Here is a 14,889-nt window from a genome sequence, read left to right as displayed (position 1 = left end):
AAGGAAGGAAGGAAGGAAGGAAGGAAGGAAGGAAGGAAGGAAGGAAGAACCAGTGACTAACAAAATGATAGACTGTAATACATACTGATAAGGGCTGGATAATGGTCTTCTGGTATAGAAAAGATGGCTGGTATCAGAGACAGAGAGTAGAAATTTCAAAGATGCAGGTTTGAAGGCTCATTGAGGTGACGTTAGCCTTAAAGACGTAAAGAAAAATGAAGGAGTAGAAAATCTTAAAAGTAGAGCATTTTAACAATCCCAACACTAATGTGCCACCTTAGGGCTGTCACAGGCCCAGAGGGCAGCTGGTTACATTGGTTCAGAGTGACTGAAAGACAAAGTTGCAGAACTTGAAGGCAAAGATGTCCTAGTGGGAGGCCAGAGGCTCTAGAGCTCTCAGAGCAGTGTTGCACTTAATGAGAAACGCCATCTTAGGCTCTGCCTGTTTGCTTAATCTTTAAGGTCATGAGGACTTTGGACGGGGAGGTCTGCCTAGGAGAAGCCATGCCACTTGGAGGGAGGGGGCAGATTTGAAGTCAGAGAGCCTGGCCCCACGCAGATTCTGTTCCCTCTCCCCCACCTCTGTTTATTTCTCTCTCTCCAGATGAAATGTGCCCCGGAAGAGCTGTGTATAGAGTGAGCTCTTCTCAACTGCAGCACTGTGAGAGTTGATGGCCTAAACCAAGGGTCTGAGTGGGCAGCCAGGAGACCCTTCCATCCTTTCCTGACAAGAGGATTCCTGGGTGGATAAAAGACAGGATATGAAAAATAGAACAGTCATTCACAGTTAAGTCCCAAGTTTAAGGGGGAAAAGGGGGACATTATTGCACATTGATTGGTGACCATGGTGGACATCCCTAGTCGCGCCAGGCTTGAGGCACCAACAGCACACTTTTCTCCTTCTTCTGTGTTCTTCTACTACTTCTTTGCCTTCGTTGCCTTCCCTGTCCTTTTGCTGTGACCTCAGAGTCACATGCTCAGTGAGGTCTAGTGATGTCTCCTCTTACAAGGACATCAGTCAATTGGGATTAGGTGGAACCTCTATGACCTCATTTTCCTTTAATTGTCTCCTTAAATGGCTTCATCTCTACAGAAAGGCACATTCTGAAGTAAAGGGCTAAGAGTTCCATCTATCAATGGAGGAGTCACCTAATAACAGTGGATGAGTAGGATACAAAATGGAGAATTGAGGAACTTAATTTCATACGTATTAAATTGAGGCACCTTGGACATGGCATAGAAAGTATTTTGTAGGTGGAGAACATATACTTCTAGGGTTCAGGGAGGAAATAATTAGAGATTTAAATGCGAGTGTTGTCAATGGTGAAGTTTTAGATCCCACAAGGCACAGCGAGGCTGTCAAGGAAAGGAGTTTAGGTAGAAAAGGTTTGAGATAAGAGCCGGTACATCCCAACAGAATGTCAGTGATGACGGGAGGTTGAAAACCTGTGATACGGCCAGAGGAAGGACTATGAAAAGCAAATGCACTGAGCCAGGTGAGCAAACTGTATCAAGGGTGGATTCAGTCTATGAGCATCGCTAGCGGGTCCAATGGATGGAGTTTTGGCTGGTTCCTCCATTCTTCAATGGGCCTATCACTAATAAAATCACCACAGTGAGGAAGTGGTGAGGGACCTATGCCTAAGTTGCAGTGAGCTTAACTGAACAAAATAAATGAAACTGCAGCCAGTAAAGACTGTTTCAGAAATTTCTTCTTGGGCTGGAGAGATGGCTCAGGAGTTAAAAGTACTGGCTGTTTCTGCAGAGGACCTGGCTTCAGTTCCTAACGTTCATGTGGTCTCACAAGCATCACGATTGCACTGTCTGGGGAGACGGTGCCCCTTCCAGCCTTTGTGGGCATTGGGCACACACATGGTACACAGATGTACAAGCATGTAAACACTCATACACACCCACTTTTAAAAAGAAATTTTAACTTTATGAAGGACAGATAAAGGTGGTACACAGTCAGAGAAAGTTTTGATTGTATTTGCATCAGTTTTTTTTTTCCCCATATGTAATATCTCCACTATAAATATAGCTTAATGAATAGTTGCTTTTTTCTAACTTCTTTCCATCTCTCTGTTCCTTTCTTCTGGAAAATGCTTTTTCATACCAATTAGGTGTTTCTCCAGGGGGGATTGGTCTTCCATTGACCAGAGGAATAAACACAAGATTCATAGTGCAGAATAGTAAATGGTCCAAGCAGGGTCATGCGATTCAAGCTGAGCTACTCAGCCACGTAGCAGAATTTTCAAGTGCTCTGAGAAAAATTCTTCTCTCTTCTGTTCATAGTTTTGCAAGGTTTTAGGGTTGGCAAATGCCTTCCGTGTGCATAAATCATTTATTGTGTAGTCATTTCTGTAAAATTGGAACATCCCTGTGCTGGGGAGGATAGAGGATCCTCAGATTTGGGAAGCTCACAAAACTCATGGATCCCAGGAAGAAAATTTAACAGGCTCAGCAGGATCAGAAAGTAATGAACTTCACAAGCGCCCCCCCACCATCCCCACTGTCACCCCACTGTCAACAAAGTTTGCATAAACAGGAAAAAGTTGCTGCAAGAAGGAGACTCTAAAGTGGTGCTGCCTGCAAATTGTCATCATCATTGTGGGGTGGGATCTTCAATGACTTGGCCACTCTTGGGCCAGCCATACTCCTGTAGGTAACCCTAATGAACTCACGGGACTTGGGTAGAACTGTTTCTTTGGTCTGTCATCAATGCTTTCTTGGGTGAACAAATGCTTGTCTGTGCGTCCCCAGAGGGAAAAGCACTAAACAGTGCTTTTCTAGAGAACAAAGCCTGCAAAGAGTCACACAAGGACAGCAGGCACAGAGTGCTGTATTCCTGACACTTTTTATGTCTATGATTCTTTTGGCTTTTCCTTTGGGCATTTCTTCAGAATTCATTCCAGGGACATGAAGAATGAGTCTGTTTGGGGGAGTCAAGCACAGACTGGACACCTAGGGCATTCTAAGACCTGTGAATCCTGTCTTTTCATCTATCCTGTGGCATTTAGTGCTTTCTTCATGACAGCAACTTCTAACTGTAGCCAACCTTGACTTTCTTGTTCCACATGCCCACTCTCTGACCTCTATGAGAAGAATATTTCTGAGTCAGAGGACTCATCCTGTCACCTCTGCAGCCCTATTTTAAGCTAGTTTAATTATCTTTTTGTTGAGTGAACAAATAAATCTTCATTCACAGGAAGCTTTTCATGGTTTGCATAGGCTCCGGGTTTCTCCATTTTGAGTTCTTTATCAGTCTCAACAATGACACTATTGCGCCAGGGTCTTCGTCCCTCTAACCTGCAGTTTTTCCTTCCTCCGTAAAGGCTCTCATACCTCTCCTGCCATTTTCTTTCATTTTAGCTTTGTTCACAGTTACGTGAGAGCTCCAACAAGGTGGTCATCACACAGATAGCTGTCTCCATCAACCCATTTTCATCTAACGCCCTTTGTGTATGCTGTGTTCTCAATACGTAAAACTGTGCAAGGTTCCATAAACTTCCACAACATTGTTAGTTAAATTCGTGTATTTGTCTTGGGAAAATATTAGGATAAACTTTACTAAGTCTTATAAAGTGACTTTAAGTAACTTTGGGCACTAATGATGATTGATGAAAATGACAAGAATATCTGCCTCTTACAATGAATGGTTGATTATCTTCTATTCTTTTCTCAACTTGAAACAATAAGACATGGAATACTAAACAATGATCAAGAGAAAGGATTTGAAAATATTGTCTTTCAAAAGAGAACATGAAAGGAGTTACAGTTTTTATTATTGTTATGTAGAAAAACATCACCATGACCTCAGCTGAAGATAGACTTCATGGACAGTTCTTCATATCGGTTGGCATCCCCATGTAACTGTGGACAACCAGCTGTTGTTCTTGCTTTATTAATATTGTTGCATGTGTGAAACTTATTGACACAAATAAAAATCTGCTGCTGTGAGGTTTGCAGATTAATTATACTTATTCATATAGACACAAAAAACATTTGTTGCTAAAAAAATTCTGTGGAGTAGCGATAGTATTTTAATATAAGAATGCTCACACCATTTGTAGCTGAAGAGCCAATGGAGGTCGTTTCCACTGATTCTCTGGTTTTGTCCTGTCTTGAACCCCTCATTCTTCAATATAAGACAAGGCAGATTAGGACACCTCTGATTATCATAGTGAGAGAGTCCTTTCTGCATCAGCCTTAATGGAGAACTTTAGAAGATCCTAACCTGCATGCTACCTGGTTGATAATCCTTACAAAAGTTTAGGTTCTCAAAGAGAGTGAACCTAGGCAATGAAATATATTGTTCTACCAACCTATATTAAAAACCTCTACAACATAATAATATGATAGTTGTCTCAGCTCCCCAAAAGGAAAAATGTCACCAGTAGCTGAATAATGTCATGTGGTCTGCCGTGTTAAACAAATATCAAATGTGTCCCTACACAGGAGAAAGGTGTGGACTTTGTTGTGTGGCCGTGGAATGTTGCACATCCTTTGTGTGAGTTATCTTCTTTGGATCCATTTTTATTCTGAGTTAATGAGAGCTTTATATGAGTAACCTAGGATAGACCATGGTCTTTTCAGACTAACTTTTCTTACTGCCAAATAAATCTCTTTTAAATATGTTCTCTGTAAAGCAATCATGACATCCATTGGCCAACTGGATCTGGGGTTATGCCTGGATACTTTCCACATCGCACGTGGCTGTCAATTTGAATTGTGTATCAACTACCCATCATATTTGGCACATCTGTATTTAACATTGGCATTAATTTTACCCTATTGTTCTAATTGCAGTACTTTGATGTAATGACACCATTCAATTCACAGATGGTACTGGTGGGGGGTTTCCCAAAAAAATATAATGTAATTTTAATTTGGAATGTGAGAATGCCAAAAATAAGCGCTTCACTGATTAAGTTATCTGAGCCTTCTAAACAGTTGAAAATTTGAACGGAATAGGAAAAACTGGGAAGGAGAACAGCAGGTTTCACCCCCAACCTACTGCAAATGTTTTGTGCTTTGATTATAGTCCATGGAGCTCCCAAATCTTATCGGTTCCTAAACAAACTCTGACATACTTAAGGAAGACAAAAATTGGTAGTTTCAACTAAAATGAAGGCATTCTTTTGAAAACAAAGTCTCTGATGGTCAGGGATGGAGCTATAATTTTAAAAGCAAATATTTAATTTAAAAAATTATGTAAGGTATCATCTGGAACTTGGCATTTATATAGATCCACATATTTCTTGGTGAATCACTGTCATAATTTTTATGATATTACAAAAAGATTTTTATAAGTACACAATTTTGTACTTTATAAAATCAAATCAGGTGATGAACACACACACAAAAAAAAAAATTCCCAAAGGGCCCAGGATTCTTCACAGACAGAGCAATGACTAGAATACAAAGTTTTGTGTCTCATGCGAAAGCTCTGTCTGCTCCCGAGCTGTTTGCACAGGACACAGAAAACCTTTCTGGTGGGAAGATGGTGTTCCCATGTTGGGGGCCCAATCATGATGACCAGCTTCAGTTTGGAAGAGAGGCTCTAATCTCCTAGAACACCCCATTTTTTCTTATGTGCCTAGAATAGTCACCGATTCCATGGAGGCAGCATGAGGGATCAGAGACTGTGTGCAAATAGCTACCTATGCCTCAGCAGCTCATCAATTGCTTAAAATGCAGAGATGCAGGGCACCAGCCAACTAAGAGATTCTAACTCAGCTAGACATGTTTCATGAGGCGAGGGGTGGTAGACTTGTTGATTGCTCTTTTTAAGATGTAGAAATGATTTGTAAGACAGAGCACAGTCCCGGCTAGCTTGGAGACCACTGAGAGTTGCCAAATCTGTGGGCCTCTAGACTTCCAATGGGTCAACATGACATTCTCCAGGGTACTCTGAGACAAGAGTGCCAGTAAGGCATTGTCTAGGTAAGATTGGCACGTGCATGTGTCTGTGGGCCACTTTCTTCATTACTTTCATTGGTGTGGGAAGAACTCTCAGGATACATCATTCCTTGTGCTTGTGCAAGAGTAGAGAAAATGAGCTGAGCAAGGACATGCATGCATCCCTTCTTCTCCGTTCTTCACTACAGAAGAGACTAGTGTTGAAAGTTCTTGCCTTAACTTTAACTGCAGTGATGGACTTTTAACATGGAGCTGTGAGCTGGAATAAATACCCTTGTAAGTTGACTTTGTCAGGACATGTTATCACAGCACCAGAAAGAAACTATGGCAGGATGAAGCTTGGGTCTATGACAAACAGACTGTTGGCTAACGCAGCAAAGAGTTGGGGCTTCTATTACTGTCATTAACACCATTACCAACAGCAGCTTGTGGAGAAAATGGTTTATTTGGTTTACATTCCCTGGCCATGGCCCATCGAGAGAAGCCAAGATGAGAATTTAAGGAAGGATCTGGAGGTAGGGACTGAAGCAGAAGCTATGAGCAGTCACTAGTTAATGACATATTCCCTGCAGCTCACCCAGCTTGTTTCACTGTATACCCAGAACCACCTTCTTGGGAGTGGCACTACCCACAGTGCCCTTCCACATCAGTCATTATTCAGGACAATGCCCCACCACACACTTGCCAACCTATGAAGGCACTTTCCCAACTTAGTTTACTCTTCGGAGATTATTAAACAATATCAGTACAAAGGATCATTTTTAATTTTTTCTTTTATTAATTTTAATTAAAAAAATTTATTCCCAATTTGAAGCTTCCTTGCTCAACTCCTCCCAGTTCCACCCTCCCTCCTCTTCACCTACTCCCCTTCCCCTAGTCCACTCAAAGGGGGAGCTCTCCTCTGCCATCTGCCCACAGTTTATCAAGTCTCTTCAGGACTGCCTGGATCCTCTTCCTCTGTGGCCTGGCAAGGCCGCATCACCAGGGCAAGTGATCAAAGAGCAGACAAACAAGTTCATGACAGCCAAATGTTGGGCAGAGAACAATGAGTCTTACAGAAGAAGAGAGGGATAGAAGGACACACAGGGGACAGGAGCCCTGCAAGGAGACCAACAAAGCCAACAAATCTGAGCCCAGGGGGTCCTGCAGAGACCAATGCACCAACCAAGGACCATGCATGGAGAGTATCTAGACCCCTGCTCAGCTGTAACTGTTCGGCAGCTCAGTCTCCATGTGGGTTCCCAAGTAAGGGGAGCAAAGGATGATTTTTAAGCCCCAGATTGTACTTCTTCAGGGATCGGGGTTTCCCACTCTGGCTGGAAGACAGTGTGGTACAGTTGAATGATAATCCAGGAGATGCTGGGTGATTTGTTGCCATAAGATCTGACTAGATGGAAACTTCCCCCCCCAGGCCGTAGGAGACTGTAGGACATGACTGGCTGTCGATTTCCTGTAGCAGATATCAGGAGGGTGTGCAGAATCTGCGGACACTACGGAGTCATTCCTGAGAGTGTCTGGGGCAGCTTGAAGCTCTGCTTTGTCAGATATGATTAAGAACCTCAAGGTGAGGGAAGAGCTTGTACAAAGAAATTTGAGACGATTTTACTGCAACTCATAGTCTTTGGAAACCTGTTTGTAAACATACAGCATTCTTAGAGCAGTGATCTTCCTCACTGAGGGGAACAGGACCACAGTCCATCAAAATTCCTAGTATTTGTGTCTATTCAGGAATGATGGACAAACACTATACAGGATCTGTCTCGGAACACGCAGACTCAGTGCTAGTGCCAATCCACACTCTCAGAACAACTGTATTCTCTCAGTTTCTCTTCTGAGGTCCTCCACTGCGTGTGTAAGGAGTAGCTGTTCCGTTAAGGGGCTTCTAGGCACCAAAAAGTTGGTGTGTTTCTTTAATCTCTCAGTGTTTCCTGGGGAACTTCAAAATCATGCTCAAGTTTACAATTCACTCTTATCTGTAGTGGTGAGTATTAAATGTTAGCCTACCCCAGACTTTTCTAGATCACAACTTATAAAAGTATAGGCCACAGGTAGCCACAGGGAGTTGTATAATAACTGTGGATGTCCTGAAAAATTTGCCAACTCTTCAAGATTTCTGAATGTACAACAACTGGAATTTAGTTCAAAATCTTGTTGCATCATGATTGTGAGGTATTTCTGGCATCCATCACCTGTGGCATCACATGACTTCATGGAAGCCCGGATTCTAAACACACAACCATGAACTTTGCACTGCAAATGCTCCCCTGCTAGGCAGTGCTGATGAACTCTGCCGAAACCCTTGGCTCAGAGTTAAGTCTATTGTGTGCTATGAATTGCAGTGTTTAATGTACATACAAAGGTTTTTGTTCAGATATAAGCATAGTGGTCTAATTATGGAAAACAAAAGCTCTCAACATTGCCACCATTCCTCAGCTTGTGTGAAATTACTATATCTTTGGATTGTATTGAATTAAAATATTTGATTTTTAAATTGTAGTTTGATTTGCTGGCTTAAGTTGTTTCATAATGCATCATGAAATGAATTTTGGCTTGGAGTCAGGATAGAATTTCCAATAATTTCTGAAATAGTCCTGAGCACACTACTGCCATTTTTGTACTAAGTGTTTATGCAAAGTGGTATGCTCACCTGTGAAGATTGTGAAAATCCAACTCTCAATCAACTCTGAAGAAAGGGGAGGATGTCATGTGTCCTAAAGAATCATTCAGCCACGATTGAACACTTTATATAAAAATAAATACATACATCTCATTATGTTGCAATTGTGTTTTCCATACTTGTATTTGTATTATATTATTATTATATTAAATAATATTAAATTATATTAAATAATATACTATTATTATATGTTTATGAAGGAACTGTTTTTAAATACAGTTCATATGATGGCATTATCAGAAAATATTTTTATGTGTACAACTATTTTACACACACACCCCCACAAACACGCTGGGCTCTGTTATATGTTGCTGTTGGCCAGCTACTCCTGGACACAGAACCTGCCTGGAGCATGTTGATATACCCAGTGACACACCACTGGAGAAAATGGATTTTCCCTTTGCCTGCCTGCTATTTGCCTGCAAATAGCTTCTTGGTTAGGCTGGCCTCTATCTCCGCTTCTGCTTTTCCATGCTGGGATTCTGTCTGGTTTGAACCTGTGCAGGTCTCATGTGCTGTGTCGGCTTCATGAGTTTGTGTGAGCATCAGCCTTTGTGGGTCTGTGACATGCTGTTTCATCCACCAGCCCTGCCTCTTGCGCTCTTCCCACACCCTCTTCTGCACAGATCCCTGAGCTCTGAGGGGAGGGGACTGATGAAGATATCCTGTTTAGGGCTCAGTGCCCCAAAGTCTCTCTTTCTACACGTTGTCCAGTGTGGGTCTCAGTGTCAGTGACCGTCTACTACAAGAAGAAAGTTCTCTGATGAGCTTCTGAGTGATATTCTGATGAGTCCCAGATGGCATGGCAGCTGTGGGTCCCCAGTAGAGACCGCTTCTCTCTGGAAGCATTCTTACAAAGAATCAGTATTTATGAAACTTACCTGGAATGCGTATGTGTGCTAAGAGCCTTACAACTCAGCAAACCGTGGAAGAAATTGGCCCCTGATAACATGAGCTGACTCCTGGCTGCAGACACGGGTATTAATCTTAGGCAATCACTGCTCCTGAATAAATGTGCTCAGCTAAGAAGTCCTCCGCGCTTCTGGTTGTCACTGTTTTCCTTATCATTGTGTAAAACTCACTTCCTTTCTGACTATACCTAACCATGCCTGATTTTATAGCTTTTTTTCACTCTCACATTTAAGAGAGCTTTTTCTCCTCAGGTATATGATTTAATTTTACATGTATGTGTGCATGTGTGTGTGTATATAAACTTCCTCATCTGCTGCCAGGAGTTACTGCATTTTAGTCAGTTTTTGGAAGCAAGTGCAGCTGTTAATTAAGGTGGCCATTACAAGATGAATCCGCGTGTAATTTTAGAATAGCATACTGCAAGTTTGGAAAGGCCTACACCTGTGTTTACCTGTGTGGTATAACTGATTCTGGGGAAATCCAGATGAGACCCAGGTGCCCAACCCACTTTGTTGCAATATTTACGTTTTGCACTAAATATGTTTATGCCTCACATTTGTAGTTACACGGTCCTAATTATGATGAACAGCGTCTCTACACCGCTTCTCCGGAAAGTAGAGATCTTTGTCCCGCGCGAAGCAGAAATATAAAACTGACTGATCTTCTTGCCAGTTCTTCTAGCTTGCTGGATAAAAATTCCACAGCACCAGTGCTAGTTTGGACATGACTAAAGGAGAAACCATCTTTCACATGGAATTTGCTTGTAAAAGAAAAAAAAAAATTTTGTTTCACCAACCACAGGGCAGAAGCTAGATCAGGCAAACACAGAAACATCAGTGCAGAAAGAGGACACATAACTGAGGAGGTGAGTAGGAAGTATTGTCACTTAGCAGTAGTTTATGTTTGGTTTTTAAATTTGCAGTGATAACATTTTTAATGTTCCATCTCTAACCTTTCTTTACACTTTGACAGTCATTAGTAGCACTGAGAAAGTTTAAAACACCATTTTTCCAGCAGAAAAATTCTGGCCACTGGATTATTAGTTTATATAAATTGAGTCTCAATTAGTTCTTTTGAAAGTCAGTCTGGATTTACAGAATTCAGTCTATAAGATCTTTGAGAATGACCTAACAGTTTCCCAAGCATCTTAAAATACAGTTGCCTAATGTTTTTACTTTCAGATTCCCTGTCCTAGTCTCCAGACTAGATCTTCAGCTGCTGAAATGAGTCACATTTTCCCAGCTACTCTTTACCTAGCTTGTCAGTCATTTTGACTCTCCTCTGCAGATACATTAATCAAAATATAGTATAAGTTACAAGATGTGAATGTATTTTTAATCAGTCTGTGGGTGGTTGATTAGACCCAGAATTTGCTGTTAAAAATCCTTCATCTAGAGTTTGAGAGCTTTGGGATATTGATTTCTGAGTTTATCTATATAGTAGTATTTTTTTCTCACATGTGAGTACCCTTGAGACCACTTGGTCCAGCATGCTGTGTTCTGAGTGCTCTGAGTGATCAGCTCCTGCACTGACCATGAGGACATTTTATTTTTTTTGATGTTGTTTTCCAGTAGTATGCTTGTAAATCAAAAATTTTCAATAATTTTATGTTCTTCTGTGTGTGCATGCTAAACCACCATTCTGTAAGACAATGTTTGGGTTGCCATTAATCAAATATTCCCAGAAATATAAGTGTGATTCCTTCAGATTTGAAACATTATGCATGATATAAATCAATTCGAAAGAGATGAATGTGGTTTAAATGGGTGTCAATATCCTTTGGTTTGTGTCCTGAAGAAACAGAGAGAAACTACATTTTGGGGTAGTGGCAGTTACTACCTTCTATGCACATTTTATATACTTTTGCTTACTTAATCCCCAAGGAAACTGTATGTAGTATCATATAATTCTTGTTTTATAATTAAAAAAAAAAAAACCTTAAAGTGCTGGGGCAACCTTTTACATGTTCCCAAGTATAAACTTGTGAAATTCTGCAATTTGGACTCATGTGTTTGTCTTCCATTCATTACAGTTCTCACTCAGAATTTGGACAAAAGTCGATATATAGGTGTGTGTCAAATGTACCACACACCCGCCTTTAAGCTTTTTGGACAAGCATTAGAAATCTGTAAGTCAAGTAACAGCAAGTCAGTGCTCTTAATATAATCTTTAGCAGATTTCTAATTAACCCAAAATTCTCTCCAAATAGCATTTGATTTGATTTATAATGAAAGTAGATGAAGCACCATTTCCTACACTGACTTCCTTCTTGACTGTGGCTGTGTCAGTTCATGTTGTCTATGAGTTCTATCTAAAACCACATGCAAAAACAGAAAAGGGAAGTGGGTCTGGCTATGGCTCAGTGGGTAGAGCACCTGCCTGCTCTACTCAAGGCTCAGGGTCCTATTCCAGACCTGCATAAACCAGGTGCAGTGGAACACACCTGTAACCTCAGCATTTGGAAGGTTGGAGGCAGGAAGTTCAAGGTCATCTTTAGTTACACAGGGAACACAAGGCCTTCGGGGCTGTAAAAAAGGAAGAAAAAAGGGGGATTCTTTAAAAGGTAACTTCTTTGTAACTTCTCACCTCAGTAGGCAATTGATATATTTACATCAATAGCACAAGTTTTCTGTAGATGCTACATGGGCCACAGACTTCTCTAGGTTACATTTTGAGTGTCTCCAAGGAATCAGAGACTGGGCACCCTGCTTGGTGATACTGGAAGGTGGTGGTACCTTCAAAGGGTAGGCCTAATTGGAGGTGTTGTGTCTTTGGAACTTTGCCCTTGAAGAGGATTGTAAGCATCTTAAGCATCTTTTCTTAGCCTCGCTTACCTTTTGGCCTTGAGATGAGCTGCTTTGGTTCTACTGCATGTTTCCAGCGAGCTGTCTCATCACAGACTAAAAGTAATGGGGCCAATGATCATGGACGGTGTCCTCCCTTGCTTTCTGTTGCTGTGATAAGCACCGCAAAAACAACTAGAGGCAGGAAAGCTAATGGGTCACAGTCCACCAGAGAAGAAAGCAGGGGCTAGAGCACTATCAGGGCCTGAAGGCAGGGACTGAGTGGTGGCATGGAGGACAGGAAGAACAACTGGCTAGCTTGCTCACGCTTGCTGGGATCCATTATTACACAGCCCAGGCCTGGCGTCCGGGGGATAGTCTCGCTCACAGGAGGCTGCATCCTCTTCACCAACCAGCAATTAAGCAAATATCTCACAAACATGGCCATTAGCCAGTAATTCTTCAGTGGAGGTCCCTTCTTTGTAGGTGACTCGGGGTTGTGCTAAATTGACAGCTGAAGCAAACTATGACAGGTAGAAACTTCCAAAATCATGAGCCAAGATCAATTCTTTCTCATTCCAAGTTGACTCTCTTAGGTATTTGTTTAGGAACACAACGCCGACGAACACACCCAAGGTAAACTACCCTTGTGCATTAGATTTGAACTATTGTCAAAGGTGCTGACTGTGGTAACAAATCACAGAAACCAAAGAGAAGTAAGAGGGGATGAAATCATCCCTGTGCTCCCCGCTGGTTGTGACAGACAGATGCTTTAAAGCCAATATTGTAATTAGGCCTGTGTAACTTGAGGTCACTGTCCAATACAAGAAGAAAATAAAGGCCACAATTGTGCAACACCTACTGTGAGTCAAGAACTATATACGGTAGGGATTGACAAACTTCTGCAAAGATGATTATTTTAGGCATTAAAAGTAGAGGTGAAAAAAAAAGTGGATAAATGAGCATGTCTGTATTCCCAAAAATGCTGCTATAAAATCCCAGCAGCGGCTGTGTTTCCCTGGCAGGCCAGAGTGTGCTGACTCCTGCTATGGCCACAAACATTATCAGGAAAATAAACATCGAAGAAAGCAATTGCTAATTTTATTCTATAGATGAGAGACTGTGGTTTGTAGGCATTTAATATTTATGAAATCTAATTAGGAAAACAGAACTGAATGTTAGCAATGCAGTGAAAGGAATTTGGAACAAAGAGCTAATTGAGAGGACATTAGAATCAGGAAGGAGCCAAACAGTATAGTGAGTCCACCCGAGACGGAAGAAAGGAGGGTGCTTTTTCTCAGGGGACAAAGATCCGCTGAAGCCTGGGAGCTGTCCAGCAGGAACTTCATTAGAGAGGCCTCTGCAGAGACTGGGGATCCTGAGCCACACCCCAACAGTGAGCCAAGAGAAAGGCAAGCACATCCTCAGAACCCCCCCATTTCCTGCCTTCATGGTATGTCTTAGTGTACTGCATCTAGCCCATACAGCCACTTGAGGTACAGAAAACAGAGTGGAGCGCGCGCGTGTGTGTGTGTGTGTGTGTACAGATGTAGCTTTCCTCCTTTCTGTCTCCCCTCCAAGGTAGCAGTCAGAGCCTGCTATGAACTGAGCAGGTAGACTACAACTGGGGGGCATTAAAAAAATCTCATTCATTTTAAATCTTACTTTCAAGATACATCACAAACAGCTTCTTTGATTATCTTGAGAGTATTTCCTTGTATTTCCTCCAAAATTCCTCACCTAATTATTTGGTGAAATCACTTCTGACATTGCAGGCTGATGCGACCTCCCTCCCATAGTGGACTGTACCTTGAACTGTGATTCAGAATTAACCTTTGCCACACTCTTCAGTTGCTTTTGTTAGATTATTTTAGCATAGAATCAGGAGAGAAACTAAGACTGGGGTGCTCTTCGCCATCCAGGCCCCACTCACCAGCTCCCAAGGCAAATGCAGCAGAAGCCATCCATTCCGACTCACTAGTGGGTCTTTGTTTACTTCTACCTGTATGCCCTAAACGATAGTTAAAACGTAATTCTCACTTCAGATGTGTGGCTGCCTCAACTCCCGGAAAAGAATGAACATTTCTCATTTTATCTTCTGCAAACGAGAAATTTAACTGCCCCCTGGCAGATGGCATTTGGTCATGTGCTGTGAGCTGCTGGGGAGAATGGGATGATGTGCTGGCCAGGGTGGCTGTGGGTGAGTGTCCCGCTCTGCCATGTGCAAGTGCAGGTATGGGGCTGGTTCTGCGGATTGCCCGCTCTGCACCTCCTTCTTCTTTCTGTTAGCCAAGGCCTTCTGACATCGATGCCAGGAGCACCAACAGCAAACACTCCCGCTTTGCTTCTCAGGCATCAGCCTACCTTCCGAGTTACCAAGGGATGCCGTTAATGTGCCAATTTTCTCTTAGTATGTTGAATGAAGTTTGAAGTTTTACCTAGAAAATTCTGGAACATCCTGAAAGTGTTGATCTGTAAATTATATTTAGAGAGAAGAAAAGATTTCATAAAAGTACCTAGCAGGTACCAAAGGTTAAAGAGCTGTTTATTATTATTATTATTATTATTATTATTATTATTATTATTATTATTATT

The sequence above is a fragment of the Psammomys obesus genome, unplaced genomic scaffold (assembly GCF_907164565.1).
Source record: "Psammomys obesus unplaced genomic scaffold, mPsaObe1.curated_primary_1811, whole genome shotgun sequence".
NCBI lineage: Eukaryota > Metazoa > Chordata > Mammalia > Rodentia > Muridae > Psammomys > Psammomys obesus.
This window is presented reverse-complemented; position numbering follows the sequence as displayed.